This window comes from Prionailurus viverrinus, chromosome E3 (assembly GCF_022837055.1).
Source record: "Prionailurus viverrinus isolate Anna chromosome E3, UM_Priviv_1.0, whole genome shotgun sequence".
Lineage (NCBI taxonomy): Eukaryota > Metazoa > Chordata > Mammalia > Carnivora > Felidae > Prionailurus > Prionailurus viverrinus.
The window spans coordinates 37312709-37334008 of NC_062576.1; the positions used below are offsets into that span (position 1 = coordinate 37312709).

General features: G+C 45.4%; 1 protein-coding gene across 1 annotated transcript in view; it reads right to left on the reverse strand.

The window, feature by feature from the left end:
- RBFOX1 (RNA binding fox-1 homolog 1) overlaps positions 1 to 21300 on the reverse strand; it is a 2066153-nt gene that overhangs the window by 1786503 nt on the left and 258350 nt on the right. The window contains exon 3 of the mRNA XM_047839429.1: positions 3160 to 3219. The gene's annotated coding sequence lies outside the window, so the exon portion shown is untranslated. The remainder of the gene's footprint in view (positions 1 to 3159; positions 3220 to 21300) is intronic.

The following is a 21300-nucleotide window of genomic DNA, read 5'->3' on the forward strand; positions in this document are numbered from 1 at the left end:
CTTATTGATGGCTACTGAGGCCATATCTTTATTATTATTTTTTGCTAATATAAGCATCCCTCAACACATATACAAACATAGCTTCTCGCATTCACACATTCATCGCCAAGGTGTAAATTCCTACAAGTGTGATTACTTCATCAAAGACTAAACATGTTTTATGCTTTCAAACACGTGAGATGGAATCATCGGTCACCACATGTTGCCACGAACCAAAAATCACAAAAAAATGACTCCTTCTACCTAGGACACATTAGGCTGGGAGACTGATCCATGGATTCCAGCCAGAAGGACCCAGAATGGCAGTACTACGAAGGTCAGAGGTAGGGAAGAAGGGGTGGGTTAGGGTTGCTGACCTCAGAAAACCTCTAAAACTCCTCAGCTTCCAGTAGAAAAAGAAACAGGATACTGTCTTTACTTCCAGTGGAGAGAACCCATCAGCCTTAATGAGGTGGGGCTAAGGGCCAGAGAATATCCAACCCAATCCAACGAAGTTGAAAATCCAGGGGGGCAGGGGTGCTCTTCTAGGATCCTGGCAAAAGGAGAGATCTCAGACACCTTTAGTCCTACTGTGGATAACGAGCATTAAAGTGGGTGGGGGGAGGTTTCTCCACATGTTTCCATCTTTCTCTTTAAAAGTTCCTGCACAGCATAACCAGCTTCAAGACTTGTAAGTCACTTCCCTGTTCCATGCTCCATTTTCTCACCTGCAAAATGGGTTTGGTATATTTATGTTTTCTTTCCACAGGCTTAATGTGAGGTTACTAGACTCCTGTGTGCCATAAAACACAGAGTTATTTCTAAGATCATGAGGAGTGTGGTACTCAGCCTCCACAATGCCCCCCAATGATCCCTCCTCTGGGTATCTACATTTGTGTGTACCCCGTACAACAATTTCATCGTGGATGGTTTGCATGAGTAACAGAATACAGAAGTGAGAGCATGTGACCTCTGAGGATAGGTCATAAAAGGTGTCAGGGATTCTGCCTTGCTCTCTATTCCTCCTAGAGGGCCGTGTCATGAGGACACCCAAACAACTCTATGGAGAGTCTCCACAGGAGGAGCTGAAGCCCCACTCAAGCCTGAGGATGATGGTCATGCCAGTTCTTTAGAGACCCTGAGCCAGAACCACCCATCTAAGCCACTCCCAAATTCCTGACCCCAGAAACTGTGAGATAATGTTTGTCCTTTTAAACCACTAAAGTCTAGGGGCGCCTGGGTGGCGCAGTCGGTTAGGCATCCGACTTCAGCCAGGTCACGATCTTGCAGTCCGTGAGTTCGAGCCCCGCGTCGGGCTCTGGGCTGATGGCTCAGAGCCTGGAGCCTGTTTCCTATTCTGTGTCTCCCTCTCTCTCTGCCCCTCCCCTGTTCATGCTCTGTTTCTCTCTGTCCCAAAAATAAATAAACGTTGAAAAAAAAATTAAACCACTAAAGTCTAGAGTAGTTTTCTATGTGCCAAGAGATAAAATACACTTTCGTGATCTAGCAATCATTTCCCCATCTACACAATGGGGAGACTACCACAGAGACTTGATGTGGAGTTGTGGACACTGACACAGTGCAACAGAGAGGGAGTCCAGGCTGTGTGATGTTGGACATATTCTCTACTTCACTCAAGCTTTGGTTTCCTCATCCACAAAATGAAGACAGGACCAGCACTTACGTGATGGGGTCATTGAGGGGACTGAATCAGCATAGAGATCAAACACTTGGTCAAATGCAAAGTGGGACAAGACAGCCAGCTGGGTGGTGGTCATTTCTCATCATGTTTTTTCTTCTTCCTCCTCCATTTGGCATCACTGGTGACCACTTCTTTCAGGTGATCCAGCAATGAGTTTATTGTAAAAACCTAGCCTCAAAAGTCATTTGGGAGGGACAGATAGAAGCCAAGAAGTGGGTCCTTCGAATGTCTAGTATGCACCAAGTATCAGCACAGACTGGGTCCTAAGTGGGGAGGGGGGGGCATACCAACAAGAGATCACACACAGATGCTGCCCAAGGTCATGTGACTATCTTTTTAATTTTTTTAAAATGTTATTTGTTTTTGAGATGGAGAGAGAGAGAGAGAGAGAGAGAGAGAGAGAGAGCGGTGAGTAGGGGAGAGGCAGAGAGAGAGGGAGACACAGAGTCTAAAGCAGGCTCCAGGCTCTGAGCTGTCAGCACGGAGCCCAATGTGGGGCTCAAACTCATAAACCACAACATCATGACCTGAGCTGAAGTCAGACACTTAACCAACTAAGCCACCCAGGTGCCCCATGAAATCTTTTGATAAAAGAATTTACTCTCAGCCATGCTCTTATCACCACCACAATATCTTGCCATATCTACATTATCATTACCTCCAAACTTAGTCCATACTCTTTTCTAAGTCAACTCATGTCTTTAAAAAATATTTTCTAAAGACATTTCACGTCATTACCATAAATAGAAAGCCAGCATTGCTTGCCATGAAGACAATAGTCAAACTAAACACATCGTGACTAATACAAAGCAGCAACAACAACAAAGGTCTATGGGCCCTTTGAAATCATCTCATAGTCACCAGCGACAAACAAACATAACACACTTTCGGACCGTACCACACAGTTGTCACATCCCAGAGAGGACGAGCAGGAGTGTTTTGGGAACTGCAGTTACAGGGAGTGTCCCTGCCCCCTGTATGCCTGGATGACATGTGGAGGGAGCAAAGAAATCCACATCTAGCACCAGCAACAGTCCTATGTCCTAATAACCCAAACCATGTACCAGGACATGGGGCTTCAAAGCATTCATCGACATTCCTATGGGGACAATCCCTCCATTTCTCACCACCCTGGGGTCTGTCTCCACATCAAGAAGCAAAAAGACCAGCCCATGGTCCCTCTACCTGTCGCTGTTGCCCCAGATGAGTCCCCCAAGTGGGCCTGGCTCTTCTCTGAGGGGAGAACTCAGCTTTCCTATCTTGTAACACAGACTGAGACTCCGGCCCCAGGTGCTTCCTAATAGAAATTCTGAGAGTGCCTGGGAACATTTATTCCCCTCAAACCCAGTTACTTCTCCAGCAAGATCAGTTTCAGGTAAAAACCAGTCCTGGTGATTGATGATGGAGAGCAAGGAGGCCGAAAAGGATGCAAAAGCGGTTTCTAAATCTAATGCGTTCAGCAAAATGCTTCTACTTACTGAGTCTTGTGGACTGTTCCTGGCACTGGAGAGGAGGGCTGAGTTCTCACATTTGTAGTCCTGGCAAAAACAAAAACAAAGACAGGTGGAGGAACCCACATTGAAGACAAAATTCCAATTTGCAGTAGCCCAGTTTAGCATGACCCACGGTCTCTCACCATTTTTAGTCATCCCACTTGCTTTCTCTCTCTCTCCTTCCAACCGCCTCCTGGAGTGGGGGGTGGGAGGTGTTTAGACCTGCCCTGCCCAACACAGCAGCCACTACTAGGCACCTACAACTAGTGTGAGCTGAAATGTGCTAGATGTACTACCTGCTGGATTTTGAAGACACTACTGAAAAAAATAAATTGATTGTAAAATGTCTCATTAATATTAATATCACATTAATATTTGTATATTGATTTCACATCAAAATGATATTTAATAGTATATTAAAATAAAGTATGTTGTATTTAAATATATAAATATATTGTGAATATTTAAAATAAAATATATTATTATAATTAATTTCATCTGTTTCTTTTTACTTTTTAATGTGGCTACTAGAAAATATTAAATTACATGTGTGGTTCTCCAGACATCTCTATTAGGCAGCAATGGTCTAGAATCTTCTCTAAGAGTGGATACTCCTCCCCCCCCCCCCCCCCCCGGCCCCCAGCCTGAGGGCTGCATCCTGCTGCCCCATGACTGGTCCAGGCTGACTTTCCACAGCCTCATCCCAAGCCCTCCCACGCCCTCCCCTGCCCCCCCCCCACAACAGCTCCTGTTCCTGGAGCACCTGCACTGCTGTGTGCTTAATGCTCTTCATGTACTTTGTTCTTTAACCCTCACAAGGTTATCAGAAGCTGGTCTCCATCCCAGCCCCGTGCTATGGACACAGAATCACAAAGAGGCTGAGAACCTGTCTGAAGTACCTGGGCAGGGGTGCAGTGAAACCAGAGCTTAGACCCAGATGTGAAGGGATGGATGTTCACTGTGCTGTTGTATTTTCCCCTGAAACCTTTCCCACTTCTCCGTGAGGCATAGCACATGTAGCCATGGGAGCACATGGGAGCACATAGTTACAGTCCGTCGACATCCAACCCTCAAGCTCCAAATTGTTGTTAACTCCATGTCAGTGGGGTTTGACCTGGAGTCACCTCTTAAACCTCCTGGGCAGAGAGAGAGGTATGTGTGCATTCACACACAAACAAGGGAGACAGAGATATAGAAAGGTATCAAGAGAGACAGAGGAAGAAAGACAGGAAGAGAGAGAGAAGAAGCTGTCTACTCTCCTGTACCAGCCACAAGTTACTTAGACCCATGAACAGAGTTCTGTCAATAGTTTACAAACACCGACAAAAGGAAAACCTCTCAGTATTTCCCTTTATTGCAGTTTTGTCAAAGACATTGGTCATGGAAAAATCCAGCAACCACAAGACCAAAACTGTGCTTGGACCCCTCCTTCCTCTGCATGGGAGATGGTCCCCATGCCACCCACCCATTACTGAAATGATTAACGAATTCAGGGAGGGAGGGAGGGAAGGATGGATTTAAACACAAATTATGCCCCTCGCCTTCCAGAAACCGCCTAAAGCAGCAGCCTTAGAGGGGAGAGAGGAGGAAGATGTTGCCAAAAGCATGATTTTGCAGACAGATGTACTTATTCTCCCTTGACAAATGTCTATTGTCTGAAAATGGCTATTTTTTTCCTCCTTGTCTCTTGGTCCCATTTTCTATAGAGGCAAATAGAAGCTATGCTTGAGTGGAGTTCAGGCCTATAAGAGATCTCACCTAACGGACAAGTTCCAAGTGTTACAGATCCCCTGGGGTCTGTGTGGTCCTTTCTTTGAAAGGGACCCAACCCCCCTGCTACTTCCAGCTGGTCAAGGGATGCACCAACTACAGAGTCTCTTTCAGGAATAGGGACCAAGACACATGGAGAAAGTCTCTGGGCTCCTGAGGTCCAAAGCACTCGTATTCAAAGCCACTCTTGGCTCCGTAGCAGCCATTACTACAGGAAGGTCAAGTGTGGCTGCAGCCAAATCTAAGCCTTCCAGAGGAAGCTGACCAGAAGAAAGGAGAAGGGAGGCCCTAGGTGAGCTGTTCCTGCCACAGTGATAAGAGTCCCCAAGCCTAGAAAGAGACCCTTACACTCAAGCAGGATCTTACCTGGGAACCCTCTCACTTGAGCAACTCCTATCCAGCTGTCCCTTCTAGAGACTTGCCTCCTTCTCTTGGCGCCTTCCTCACCTCCTGAGCCCCTTCCAGCAGCCAGCTGCCCAGTATCCTACTTAGCTGAGGATCCCTCCTTGTGGTATTTCCACCTCATGTTCGTTAGTCTGGAGCCTTCACCCCTAAGAGGTGGGAACGGCACCAACTCAGTCCACTGTCCTCAGAGGACTTCTGATACCATTAGACCCTTTCATACCCTGTGATTGTGTCTGCTCCATACTAACTGGCAGCCCCCCACCCTTTTTTACACAGTCCCTGTGTTATCCTGAACAAAGCAGCTAAATACACCCAGTTCCCTGTGCCTGTTTGCATCCTCACCTTGGAAGCAGTGACAAGCACCTAAGTGGGTTCTAAGCCAGAAGCAGACAACAGAGAAGGCAGATCTCTCCAAAAGAGGGGAGGCAGCAGGGCTGACTGACATTGTTCTGGTTTCCAGAAAGCCTCACTTGTCTCCTTGAGTCCTTATAATAAACTTCTGTATCTTTTGACTCAACCTGGTGCATCGTAATGAAAATTTTTCATTACGATAGAGAAGATCTCTCTCTCCCCCTTACCACATCACTGAGTAGGACCCTAAGCAACCCATAGCTGCTGCCCATCTCTTTTTCCTTTGTCCCAAGTGCAGTGGACCCCTTCCCTGGACCTCATTCCTGCCCTTGAAGTCCAGTATTCTGCCCTTGGAATTCATGCCCTCTTGTGTCTTGGTTGGCAGATTTCAAAAGCTGGGACATGGATCACCAACAGTGAGGACTCAGCCAGTTTAAACAATGACCAAGCAAGAGAGCCCCCACGGGGCCATTTGGCATCACCCTATAGAGGATTTGGCATGAACTGGTGTGAGCTCCCAAAGAGCCGTGACAGACAGCATTTGAATGTGACACTCTTTGCAGAGACATGACTTTTAAAGTCATTTAAACAGAACTCAGATAAACAGAAGGCCAAGAACACAGCTAACGGACAGAAGATGTGCTGGGGTTTGGAGGCATGGTGGGTTCCTAAAGATGGAGCCAGTAAGACCTGCAGGGACCCCAGTTGTGAAAGACAGGTGAGGTCAGTTTTCTAAATGTCCGCCAGGCCCACGGTACCCAAACATGTCCCGACTACAGAAGTGTGAGACTCCTGGAGAAGTCTGGATTCTGGGAGACACAGGGCAGGGTGAGAAGGTGACAAGGCCAGACCATGGACCCTAGGTGATCACAGACAATAGGCAAGTCCACCTTACCATGGAGGCTGCATTTGCCCAGGCAAAAAATCAGAATAACTCCTGAATGGCTGAACCAACTGGAGGACCTAACATAATCAAATCATGTAGATTTTTATCATCTCAGAGAGCTGACGACTTTATAATTATGACCCTATACCCAAAAGCCATAAAAAAAAAAATGAATAAAAATTTTCAAATCAGGTTTTCTGAATAAAAAAAAAATAAGACCATTGGGGCACCTGGGTGGCTCAGTTGGTTGAGCGTCCGACTTTGGCTCAGGTCACGTTCTCACAGTTCTTGGGTTCGAGCCCCGCATCAGGCTCTAGGCTGACAGCTTGCTCAGAGCCTGGAGCCTGCTTCAGACTCGGGGTCTCCTTCTCTCTCTGCCCCTCCCCTGCTCACGCTTTGTCTGACTCCGTTTCTCAAAAGTAAATAAATATAAAGAAAAAATTTTTTTAAAAAGACCATAAAGTACAAGACAAAGGACAAGGTGAAAAAAATTGTAACTCACTGAACAAAGGGATAGTTTCCATTTCTTGGAATTTCTGCTATGGAATGTCTGCACATGTGGAAAATGGCCAATGCCAAAGATATGCACTGAAGCATTTCTTTTTAATTACAAAATATTGGGAGCAACATAAATTTCCATTATTCAGAGACCAACTACATCAGTTATGGTGCATCCAGAAAACCTCAGAAAAGATAATGAGGCAGCTAGATATGGAATGATAGAGAAAAACAGTAAAATGCAGAGTGGTTCATATAGTATGCTACAATCTGTTCTTTGTTTTAAGATTATATGCATATATACTGTATGCACTGAAATCTCTGGAAGATAGATAAGAAACTGGTAAAAATAAATGGCTAATTTTGGAGATAGGAGCAAGTTGGCTGAGCAGAATGGAATAGAAGGGAAGTAGGGATTTTACACTTCTGACTCTTGTATACTCTGGGCATGTATTTTTGATGAACAATTTTTATTCTACCTTAAATTTTTTTTTTCAAAGAAAATAATTTAGTGTCATGACATAAGGCATTTCTAGCAGAACCCTTTGGGTAGGGATTCATTTCTTGCTATTGTCTGAAAAAAAGAAAGTTAGCTCACATAATGTAAATGACTTGGGGGTTGCTTTGGAGGACAAGAACCCTGCCAGTGTGCTGTGAAGGCAGAAATGATGGCATGGGGGAAGGGGATATTTTAAGGGTTTTTACTGTGAAGTTCAAGTATGCGGCACACTACACTTGCCCCTTGTGTTCTCGGGGCAGGCAGTACTAATGGAGTACTGAGTTTTCCTGCTGAGCCCAGAGCTGTAGTCTAAGAACCCATCCCAACACAATCAGAAATGCCACCCATCCATGTATACTAACTGGTGCTCCAGCTGTAATCAAATCCCGTCCCTGGGTAGGATAGCCACATGGCAAAGCCCAGAAATCTGGCAGCAGGATCTCCACTCACATCGTCCCTCGGCAGCACCACTTGGTTCTAGGAAGAGACGTGGCATCACCAGCTTCCCAATGCCACCAATCCCTGCCACTGCCCAGTAGGAAGGCAAGGAGGCATCCAACTTCCCAAGGTCCATCTTCCGAAAATGTCATCTAGGCCCTACCTGACACCCCCAGATCACAGAGTCCTTCTGAGAAAATGCCAGTTACCTTCAGCAAGGAAGTCGGCTCCCTGGTTTCCCCCAACTTAGAAAATTCCGTGTAAATGTCAGATTAAGCTCTTCAGTCCTCTGCTTTTAAAATGAGAGATAAAATTTAGCTCCCTATTCCCAGATGTTAAAATCTCTGCTTCTCCCCAGGGCAAAGAAATCAATGTGAGTAAGCTCTGTATTTTTTTTCCCTTGGAACACGACCACTTCCAGCAATTTATTTGACTGACTATGCCTTCTATTACCATGTAAATTGTTTCAGACTGCAGGAAAAAAAAAGTATTAATCTCCTCTCAGTAAGTCATAAAATAAAGAAATCAATTTCAAGGTCAATTTAGCCCAAATAACACCTGCTGCCCTTTTTTGTAACATGCAGACTTCTCTGAAACACTAGGCTGTTGTCTAAGGCATCAATAGATGAAGCTACGGAAAACTGAGTTTCACATCAGTCAGAGCAGCACCAGGGGAGACCCTGGGCCCGTGGCCTAATAGCATGGAGTATGAATTTGGAAAGGAGAGGGTTAACAGGTTCAGCAAAATGACCCTCTGCAGGTCAAGGCAGGAAAGTGGAAAGAGAGCCACGACAGGGGGTCAGGTACAGTTGGATTCAAGGCAGAAGTCTGGCTGATTTGCTGTGTGACTCTGGGAAAGTTACTTAACCTCCCTGAGCCTCAGAGTCTGCATCTGTAAAATAAGTAAAATGACGAAGACTGATCTTACAGGATTCTTCAACCCAGTCTATTGTGGAGTTTCTCAAAATTTAGACACCGTGGTCTAAGCGGCCAAGTTTATGTAGCTACTCTTTATCAACAGACAGGCTAGTGTGACAGTTAAGAAAACAAGCTGACCGCCAGTGTGTAAACCATCTTTGTTCCACTTGTGAGCCCCATGATGCTGGACAAGATACTTCACTCCTACTGTCAGAGATCCTTTATCCAGAAGATAGAAGTAATGATGTCACCCATTTCTAGAAAGAGCGAACTACCATCTTCAACTAATGGACAAGTAAACTGGTCTAAGGAAGGTTAAACAACTCACCCAAGGTTGCACAACTTAACCGAGAAGGCAGTTCCAGGTCTGAACCCTGGAACCCCTGCATCCAAAGCCATTGCGCTGTCCCCCAGACCACAGTGCTTCCTGGTTTCCATGGCCCCATGATCGAAGTGTCACACAAACCCCAGAACCTCAGGCAGGAAATTGTAGCACACTAGGCTTTCTCTCGCACACCCTGTGAGTGAGCGAGGGCTTTCCATCACATGTTCCCATTGCCTCCACCACCCCACAAAACCATCCGTGAAGACATCACAGAATGGGGCCAGCAGCTTTTCACTGGCAGACCAGGACCCAGGAGACTGGGGAAGTCCATCTTCTGGACCTCTCTCATCAGGAATCCATTGTTTCTCCCCATCCTGCCCCACATGAACCACCCCAGCCCTGGCCTCACCTGACCTACGTCCTTATGCAGTATTTAGTTTTCCAGATATATCCAGGTGGTCCCAAACCATCCTGTCTCCATTTCTGCAAAAGCCAACCCTGTAATCCTACCTGTCCATCTAATCTGCTCCCAAGCTGTACTGTCCTACCTGTGAGATGCATCCCCTAGTGCCCATGCCTGAACTCAGATCACATTCTCTACAGTGGCTTCCACCAAGGCCTCCCTGGCCCTATTCTCTCCGCCGCTCACCCTCCTCTATTCCGTACCACTGGAATTATCTTCAAGTATAAACTGGTTATGTTATTCTCACTTAAACACACTTCCAGGCTCCCGTGTCACCGAACACAGTGTTGGCCAATGTTTACGTGGGGATGCATTGAGGACTATGGTCCTTGGACATGTCACTCGGTCATGGAGACACTCAGCAGCCCACATCTGGCAATGGTAACTCTAATACAGCTACAGACAAGATGCCTGGACCTCCTAAAATATAATGCCAGAAAAGCAAAGCCACAGTTAATTGAGCATTTACTATGTACTTCAATGTAGAATCACACAGCTAGTTAATTGGCAGAAGCTGAAAAGGGCTTAGGCCCTGGGCCATAGTTCCCACTCACTTTTTAAGAGCTTTATTGTGATAAAATTCACCTAACAAATAATTCATTTAAAATGTACAATTCACTGGTTTTTAGTGTATTCACAGATATGTGCAACTGTCACCAGGGTCATTTTTAGAATATTTCATCACCTAAAAAAAATCCCATTTAATCATCACCCTTTACTCCTCCATATCCCACTCTAGCCCTAGATGACCATTAATCTACTGTCTCTATCAATTTGCCTATTCTGGACATTTAGTATAAAGGTACTCATACAAGACACGGTCTTGTGACTGGCATAATGCTGTCATGGTTGATCCAAATTGTAGTACATATCAGAACTTCATTTTTTATGGCTAAAAAATATTACACTACATGGCTAAACCACATTTTGTTTATCCACTAATCTTTTGATGGACATTTGGGTTGTTTCTGCCTTTGGCTGTTATGAATAACGCTGCTACAAACACTTGTGTATGCATTTTTGTGTGAACATATGTTTTCCATTTTCTCAAGTATACACCTAGGAGTATATAAGAATAAAGGAGTTGTCAGCCCTGTGGTAATTGTATGTTTAATTGTTCAAGGAAACACCACAGTGTTTTCCACAGGGTCTGCACCATTTTACATGCCTATCAGCAGTGTGTGAGGGTCCCAATTTCTCCATATACTCATCAACACTTGTTATTACTTGTGTTTTTTATTCTAGCCACCTTACTGGATGTCAAGTGGAACTGGATTGTGGTTTTGGTTTGCATTTCCCTGATGACTAATATGGTCCAGCATCTTTCCATGTGCTTGTGGGCCATGTGTTTATCTTCCTCAGAGAACTGTCTTTTCAGATCCTTGGCCCGTTTTTAAACTGGGTTGTCTTTTAATAATTGAGCTTTAAGGGTTCTTTGTATATTTTAGGTACAAGAGCCTGACTGGATGTATCATTTGCAAATATTTTCTACCATTCTTTAGGCTGTGTGGTCACTTTGTGTGTGTGGGGGGGGGGTCACTTTTGAACACTGTCTTATACTAAAGTGGCTTGGTCATGTGGCTTACACATAAGCAATAGTGGGACAGGTCACACATACTTTCAGTTTTCTCTCCCAGCTCCTGAAGGGGGTTAAGACTGGGACACGGGTTTTGAGGGCCTCTATTTAACCGAGTCAACACACAAACAAAAAATGCCAGGACTCGATACCACACAAATCAAGTCAGGCTTTCTGGAGTTGAAGCAAAAGCTTTGATAATTCTTAAATCTCCCCAGGTGATGACAATGTACAGGCAGACTGTGAACCACTGGCCTAAGCCCTGAGTAAATGTTGTCTTTGTCCTGGAGGGAGCTGTCTTTTGAGTCAAGGTCAGCCCACCAGGCAGCAGGACATCTGCAAGTAGTACTGCCAGATTCCCTGCCATGAGATCCTGCAGTTCTCATTTACCATGGCAGCTCCTATACCTCCAAATGCTCTCTCCAAAGACAGGCAAGTGGATCAAGGCCTAGGATATTCACAAAGAAAAGAGCTAAGTGCATGGATCTGGGACAATGTCTGCAAAGTTCAAAAACCCCAAACAGAGCCAAAAAGTAGAAACAATCCAAATGTCCATCAACAGATGAATGAATAGGCAAAATGTGGTCTATCCATGCGGTAGACTAAGATCCAGCCATAGAAAGGAATGAGGTTCTGATTCAGGCTGCAATGCAGGTTAACCTTGAAAACAAACTAAGTGAAATAAGCCAGATATAAAAGGCCTCATATTGTACTATCGCACGGGCCTGAGGGCTACAGAGACAGAAAAAGCAAACTAATGGTTTCAAGGCACTAGGAAGAGGAGAGAATAGGGAATAAAGCTTTGTGGATACAGGGTTTTGTTTGGGAAGATGCATGTATTTCGGAACTAGATAGAGATGACTGTTATACGATATTGTCAATGCACTAAATGCCACTCAGTCGTTCACTTCAAAATGGTTAATTTTATGTTAATTTTACCCCAATGGTTTTAAAAGATGAAATACATCTCAACCAACCCAAACCTCTATCCCTTTGTCCATTTTTTTGGTGAGTTGACCATATCTTTTTCCAAACAAAAATAAATATATGAAACCACAGACTTCGACATACATCTATACAATCAAGAGAAGTTGCCTCCTCTATTAATCTCAAAAGCCATTAAAATTAATAGAGTCTGTATCAGGAATGTCTAATAGAGTTACCAATTCACTGAATCAAGAAACAAGCATGAGTGATAGCAGAAATGTGGTCCCCCCCACACACAATGAGAATTTCATCCTCACGTTATGAGTGAGGTGCAGTTAAGTATGGCCTACCAGCCCATCTGTGGGGGCATGGATGGCATGTGACACCTGAGGGAGGATATTCACTCAGGAGGGAGCAGCCCACCTGGCCATGCTGCCATGTGAGTGGTATTTTTGAAAATAGAAGCTTGAGAGGCATGGTAAAAAACCACTCTGGGAGAGAAATACCACTTCATCACTGTGCCCTTGCAAGGAAACTTAAAGCACACACACACAAAAAAATGTCCATTTGCACATAGGCAACAATGTCTGAAAGAGACGTAACGAGACAAGGGAAAGCAGGACATACAGACGTCTCTGCAAAAATGCTAGGAGATGCGGCATGGAGATAAAAGAGGGCATTAGTGATGCACGATGAAACTCGGACATTTTTCTGGCTCGAGATGCTGAACACAGCACTCAAGTTTTTCCAAGGACGAGAACAGCATGGGGCTGGTGAAGGAGACATGGGTTATTACAGGAGCTTTTGCAAGATGAAGTCGGGGAGAATGGCAAAACAAGTGAAGTGTTAAATAAATACTTCCTGAATGGAATCACGAGGGAGAACACTAAAATTAGGATGTCTGACAAGGGCTTTTTATCCAATCTGCTCAGGATTTCTTCAGGGTTCCTGAGAGAGGAGTTGTCAGTGACCCACATGACACCACAGGCCATTTATGCAGAAATGAGATAGTTGAAGCACGGGGCACTGGGCAGGCTGATTAGAGGGATGTGGACCTAAGTCAATGAAACCAGCAATGCCTACGGCAGCCCTGAGACAATCCTAGAGACAAGTATCCGCAATGAAAGAGGGCACCAACCAGAGAATCACTACACTGCACAGGCTGAGAGAGTGGGTTCTAGAGTCAGGCAGCCCGGCATTGGAGATCTTGCTCTATTTTTTAATCAATGCATGACCTTGAACAACTCACGCCACCTCCCTGAGCCTTTGCTCTCCCATCTGTAGAATGGAGATAATAGCTTTATCATAGGAGGATGTTAAATCAGACAATCATAAAAATCTAGTGAATTGTTAACTGTTATCATCCCATTTCACAAAAAATAAACCGAGTCCGAAGTGGTTCAACAGCATTCGTGGATGTCCCTAACCTATGTATTGGCTTTTACTGTGTACGTGGCGTTTTGTGGCAAGAACTGTGGGTGAAACACGTCGTTTGATCTCTATAACAACCTAAGTGACTCAGGAGACAGACTGGACCTCTCCCCAGCTGTGTGACCTGGCACATGTCATGTAATCTCTCTATGCCTCAGTTTCCTCTTCTGATAAAATGGGGATAGTAACAGCACCTTTTCCACAGGGCTGCCATGAAGGTAAAAGAGGTACTGTGTGTAAAGGTCTGAGGATAGAGCCTGGCACGTGCCAATAAATGCGACAATCATATTGTTAATGATATTAGGTCATCTTACAAATGAGGCCCAGACAGGGTAAGCAAATTGCCCAAGGACACGTAGCTGCTAAGGGAAGAGTGTGTGTGTGACTATAGTCCCGGCTCCTCTTTCTGAGTCTCTCAAGAGACACTTGGGGCTTAACGAGCCACCACTTCTCCCTGGAATTCCCACCCACCCGAGACATAACACAGTGTAGAGGTTAAGACACCATGCTCTGTACTCAGATCAGCCTGGCTTCGAATGTAAGCTCTGCTCTTGACGTGGCATGTGACTGTAGCGGGTTCTTTCTTCTCTGTCTGTGTCCTCATCTTCAAGAGGGTGGTGGTGGGGATAAGAGCACATCAATTCCTCAAATTGTGGCAACTGTTAATGTTTTCTTCTGGCCCTACGTAGAAGGTGAGATAGTGACTAGGCTAAGCTGTGCCATGGCCTCCTTCCACTAAGCTGCTCTAGATGCATCCATCTAGATGCCCTTCCGCCTCATCAGCTGGTCTCTATCCTGTGCCCCACGTCCTGTCTGTCCCTGTGGCCCGCCAACAGGAACAACTCCGTGGGAATGTGGTCTGATACTCAGGGGACCCGGGTGTAAGCCAAGTCCCCAGGATTAGGGCTCTCTTGAGACTGCCTCCCTGCGGAAGAGGGAACCGTCAGCTCTTTTAACAGGGAAATAATTGCAAGTTTGAATGTGGATTCGATGCCGAACAACTGCAATTAGAAGCCGCCTTCTGTTCGGAACAACTGCTGCTTAAATGTAATCCCCGTGTCGTGCATAAACCCCAAATGAGTTTCTCAGCTTTGCTTTCAACTACACTGACTGCATTAGAACACCCTCAGTTCCTTTCCTGAAGCACACATTGCTTCCTACTGCTCAGCGGCTTCTCTCTGTTCCTAAGTCGTCCAAACGCCTTACCTGAGCCCTCCAGGCCTTGGGTGGTCTGCCCCCTGCTCACCCTTCATCCTCTTCCTCCTCACCTCACCCTCTCTCACTCTGAGCTCCAGCTGTACCTCCTATTGCCCCAACACGGGAAGGTCTTTAGTTGCCTTCTGCTACTGGAACTCCTATATACGGGGGTAATAACAGCACCTTTTCCACAGGGCTGCCGTGAGGGCAAATGAGTTACTGCGTGTAAAGGTCGGAGAACAGAGCCTGGCACATACCAATAAATGTGACAATTATATTATCAGTGATATTAGCTCATCTTACAAATGAGGCCCTTTAGGTCTGCAATCCAAACACCTCCTCCAGGAAGCCTTCTGCAATGTACCACACTAAGTAAGGAACCCCTGTGACATACCCTTAGAACACTGTGTACATTGTGGCACTTCCTAAAGCTTGTGAGTATTCCGTTGTATTTGTTATTGGCATTATTTGCACAATGAATAACAGGATGATGGTCACCCCCACATAACTGTGTCCCATCCATTTCCCATGAATGCTTTGTTCTACCCCCAGCATAGCCACCAGTGGCACACAGCAAGTACTCAACACACCTATGTGGAAAGAACAAGCGTTTAATCATGCAAATGGATTATTCTTCCTAATGAGTACAAACCACTTGAGGTAGGACCTGCGTCTGAACCCTATTTCTGTTCCTCACAGAACCTAGCACAATCCCTACCACATAGGAGGTACACAGTGTGAATCAGCATTTTTAATCAAACTCATGCTTTAGTCCCTATTTTCATTTCTGTCAGGAAAGTGCCAGCCCAAGTCCCTGGCAGCCCTTCCCCGTCCTCCTCTAGATCCAGTCAAATGAAATCTGAGGGTTGTTAGCATGGGGATTTGACCTTACTTAGGAAGACAGATGACCCTTTCCATCTCATTAAAAAAAAAAAAATTCCATCCTAGCACTGCCCATGCTGATATTCCTGCATCATCCCAACCTGCAGACCTCCTCAGAGGAGAAGTTGAAATAAAGGGAAATACCCCTTGCTTGGCTGGTCCCAGGAAAAACTATGGTCTGTTCTCACCCCTGCAAGACTGGGAAGTGACAGGGAAGGACTTGCCTCCATGTATAATGTTCCAGGCTCTGCCCTTTGAGGAATGGGATCATTAAGATGGGTTATGACATAAATGTAATGCCATCTGCTCAACAGCTTCCTGCCTCTGGGCTGCCCTTGGCTGGAATCCCACCAATTTACCTTTAATTAAACCAGAGTGTAGTTGTCCTCCAACCTGTTGGCCAGCAGTGGGATCAGGAGGCACTGCCCCAAGAGCAGAGTCGGGGCAGCATCAGACATCATGGAAGGTAACATTTCCACCTGCTCCCCGAAGATGGCACACTTGGCGGGGGGCGGCTCAAGACCCACATAAAGCAGATGTTTGGAAGCCAAGAGCCTCCCTAAGAGAATAACGAGTGTTGAAGCAGGACCAGCTGGAGGCAGCAAGCCAGCCGAGCAGCCCTGGCCTTGGTCTAACGCCCGCCGTACTGGCAGCATGGCATCGGGCATGATTAAGGGGGGAAGTCTAAACCACCATGGGGAGAAGGAGGCACTTCTCTCAGTCCTTGAGAAGATCTGCAAGCTCAGTGGGCACTTATCCCAAAGAAACAGTGCCAGGCAAAGCTGAGACCCACGCAGCTGGGGATGTTTTCCCACAAGCTCCATTACCAATCAGTCCCTGCAGCTGCTCCCAGATCAGAGTGGAATCCAATCAGTCAATGTTCCTGGGAACCCAGAAAAGCAAGCCCACATTCCCTGCCTCTCTGGGCTCAGCCTTCACTTACCTGAATGTTGCTAGGGTTCCCCCACGAACCGGCACCGTGCTAGACCCAGCAAGACTGCTGTGAAGAAAGGAAGCACACTCCCTGCCCTCCCGGGGCTTAAAAGTCTGTTATGGAAGTTACTAAGGAAGTAATTACAAAATTGGGTACTTGTAAGTATGATAGGTGCCATCAAAGGAAAAGTCCAGGGTGGCACATCAATATCTGAAAGATGATCAAAGGTGGTAGAAAAAGTGGGGCTGGAAGCAATCCTGGCAGAGGCGGGCAACTCAGGCGAAGGCCCTAAGCTGGCATTTAAGAGATCAAACCAGTGCCCATATGGCAGCAGAAAGAGCAGGATAAACAAGTCACACAATCAGGGTCTTAGAGGCCATGCTAAGAACTTTGACCATTCTTGGAGAGCAGCAGGGTGTTGAAACAAGATCAGAGGTGTTTGGAAAACCACTTTGGACTTTAGGGGTGCAGGAGTGGATGGGTGAACACAGTAGGAGGCTGCAAGGGGAATCCAAGAATCCCGATGCTATAGATGAAAGGAGAGATGTGGAGGATAAGGTGTTGAGGGAATGACTTCCTAGAACAGAAGAATTCAAGGGTATGGAGATTGAGGGAGGGGAGGAAAGAAGGACTCCCCAGCTTCTATAGGAACACGTGGGCAGGTGGTTGTGCTGTTCCCTGAGCTGGAGGAGAAGATGGAGAGCTCCATGTTGACCTCGCTGGAGAATTAGAGATGTGTGTGCTCCATGCGCTTGAACCTCTGGGGCTGAGGGGTTGGAAACAACCTGGCTCTGTGGAGTATCATCTCCATTTAACCTCCATTTTCTACATGGCTCATTATTGGTGCTTCACAGAGGGGTTCCTCAGGATTCGTTTAGTATCTGCTGAGAACCTTGAAGGCCTCAGAACTAACAGCTGTCAGAACTAAATTAATAAAACAACGAGGCAGCCTTTTCTTTCTTTCCTCCTTTTTCTTCCCCCCACCCTCCCCGCCCCCCATGCCCAGAATCGCTGTGCGGGAATATTTGCAGAAAGCACCGGATCTCCCAGTGGCTTTTCATGTTTTAAAATTGACAATTCTTTCATTCCAGTCAATAAACTTCTAAATGTCAGACCATGGATGGGGTTTTCCTGGCGGGGTTTGGGGTCCAAGGTCCTTTATGAGATGCAAGAGGGATGAGGGAACAGAAACAGATCTCTCTCTCTCTCTTCCACCCTCTTTTCCACATGCTTATGCGCACGCACGTGCTCGCTCTCTCTCTCTCACACACACACACACACACACACACACACACACACACACACACACTCCAGCAAGTGACATTTGGTTACCAGAAAGAACAGAGGCCGACATGCCTTCTGATAAAATGAGAGCAAGCAGAAGTCTAAGTCATCCATCAGAAATTTCAAAACCCAAAACCTCCTGGCTTGCATCTAACTTAGATTCATCTGGTGGCAAAAAAGTCCCCTAATAGAAGATTCTCTATATTAGGCTGAACCAAAAGAAACCTCCAATATTTGACAGTAAAGAACAGCCATTCATCAGTCTAATGATATTTATTTATCCCGCTTAGTATGGATATTGGCTTTCTTGCAGAAATATTAATGTGTTTGATTATGGAGTGTTGCCCCAGGTCCCACTGGAGGCGTGATGTAATGGATCGCAGGGACAACTGATAGCCTTCCTAAAGTCTGAAAAATGATGAGCTCCAAACCACACCTGGCCTCAGGGGACTGCAAACCTATAGTAATAAAACAGTCATTAAAACCATTTATGGGGCACTTTCCATGTTCAAGGCACAGTACATCAGATGATCCATTTCAAAGTGAGGATGTGCAAAGGGTTCATGAGTGCTAATTATATGGATACGTATAAGGCACCATTTTTCTCATTTAAATTCTAGCTAGTGAAACTCCTCACTGTTTTCACCTAACAATGTTGGGGTAAGCCATCCCCCAAATAGGTTCATACCTCTGTGCACCCCCAATCTGAAGGAAAACCATGATTTAGCTGCACAGGGTGGAAGCTGTTAGTTACAGAGCCAATCAGCCTGACAGGAGGCTCGTTACATCCCAAGTCTGCTTGTTCTCAGATCTTCATGAAATAATTACACTGCTCTTTTCTCGTGGAAAACAGTTTGCTTTAACTTGGGGAAATGTGTGATTTGATAAAGACATCCCACACAGGGCTCCTAGGGGTGTTCAATTAAGAGAGATAAACCAACTTGGAAAATGTCCTGACAGTGTCTTCTGTCAGAGAAGCTGGAGGTGAGGGACCGGGGGAGTGGGGAGAAAGGACAGCATCACTGGGAGGACAAGAGCCTCGGCAGAGGGCTCTAAACCATAGAAACGGCTCCCAATGGATATCCGTGGTTTAACTCCTCTTTAATCATGGCCCAAGTGGTGTAATAAGCCATTCTTAGAACTTAATAACTCCTCAGCATCCAATCAATAATGCTCTGAAAAATCTCTTCCCTTTATTTAGTTCTATAGCACTCAGATACTTCAGCTTCTTATTCCCCGTGAACTCTGCAACTGCACACCTCATCTCCTTTAAGCAAAGGGCAGCTTGCAGACATGTCCAACCCAGAAGGTGTACCTTTAAGAAAAAGACTCTGATGGGAACTCTTCATGATGGCGAAGCGAGAAGTACCGAAGAGATAAATGAGTCAGCATATGTGCAGTATCTCCAAAACCAACCTGAAACTGACTTTGGCACTTCTCCTACCTCCTGTTAATGAAAATATCATCAGGATCTTTCAGAGAAAGAGGCCAGGATGCACATCTTTAAAAGATTCATCTGGGAAATTATCACTATCCAGTTAAGCTGCTTGCAGTACTGAAAAATGAACAAAATTTTTTTTTAGTTCCTCCCTTGAAAAGATGGATGGAGGCTTTTCACTTTAATTTTTTTAACTACTTTTCTTGGTGGATGTGGACTCTGGAATCAACAAAAAAGCAAGCAGTGGGAGAGAAAAGGGAAAAGTTCATCAAAAGAAGAAATTGCTGGGGCGCCTGGGTGGCTCAGTTGGTTAAACATCTGACTTCAGCTAAGGTCATGATCTCTTGGTTAGGGAGTTCAAGCCCCACATTGGGCTATGTGCTGACAGGTCAGAGCCTCAAGCCTGCTTCAGATTCTCTCTCTCTCTCAAGAATAAACATTTAAAAATTTAAAAGAAAAGAAGAAGACATTGCTGCAAAGCCCTCACACCCAAGCAGTCCCAGCCCAAAGGAGCAGATAGCCTCACTCTAAAGTGCAAACACTGGTGATCCATTTGCTGCAAATTCCATATAAATGGGAGCTTTTGATGCTATTATTAAAAATGAGGGAAGATGAGGCATCGAGGTGTTCTCTGGCCTGTCATTCCAGCTCAGGCAGAGGTTACATCCCCTATCAAATGGAGACATCATGATCTCCTCCTCCTACTTTGACAGGAAGGTGGTTGGCCCAGTTAGATCAATGAAGGTGAAGTGACTATTTATTGGGTAGGTCTACACAATGCAGCTCTTCTGACTTCTCCATGTGCCTCTGGAATCTTTATCTCTGAGATAGCTACCTCCAAGCCTAGTGGATGTGGGACATGTGTTTCATTCCCATTAGGTAGGAAGAGAGTTGCCAGGGAATGTGGTACCAAAATTTCCATTTCCCAGACAGACTTGGACAGCTTCAAACAAGGAATTTCACTTTTCTGCAGTCTAGGAGTATCATCCATAAAATGAGCAAGTGGTACCTACCTGACAGTGAGCTGTGAGGACGATCACCTGAGAGCACATGAAAGACAAATTAACTCAATAAATGGTGGCTGTGTTGTTGATAATGATGTCAATGAGGATAATGCTGATGATGACCTTGATGGTTGACTTTTCCTTCATTTCACCTATTCCTCAATACATGATTTCTCAGAATTAAAATTAAGAGACTATTCAGACAGAGCAATTTAGAATGTTTTTAGAGTAAAAGAAGTCTCACAACTGTGAGAAAAGATGTCCCCTTCTCAAAGCAAATATGCTCCCAAGGTAATAAAACAATCCCAATGCGAAATCCCTCAGCAGAGGCTGTTGTACCACAAGGTGAATGACCCTTATTATCACAAAGTTGTTAAAGTATCCATTTGTTATCTGGTTAGTCAGGGGGACAGGGCCAAAATCCATTTAGCACACTATTTATCAAGCAGCAGGATTTGAAGAGCCAGGCTCACGGCTCAGTGGTTGGGCTGCCACCATCTCTGCAGCTCACTTCTGGCTTTGTGAAGCTTCCCCTTCTGGAGCCAACACTTTCTTGCAAAATGAGAAAATGAAATAACGACTTCCAAGAGTTTGCCGAAGCGCCCCCCACCCCATTTCCCTAAAACAGAGCTCCCAGAGGTATTGGGACAGAAATGGGGAGCAGTTACAGAAGCATGGACACTCAATGTGAATCACATACCATTTTTTCTTAAGTTAAAAACCAAAAGCAACTATGGAGATGTGGCAAGACAGGTTCAATGGGGGCATGAAAATCCTTCACAGAGCACTGGAAGGCTAGAGATTCTGATGCAACATGATCAGATCGTATGTTTCTCAGGCAAGGGCGATTAGCAGTGTTATTGTTGGGTCAGACTGAACAAAGTTACTTTGCTTTCTGAG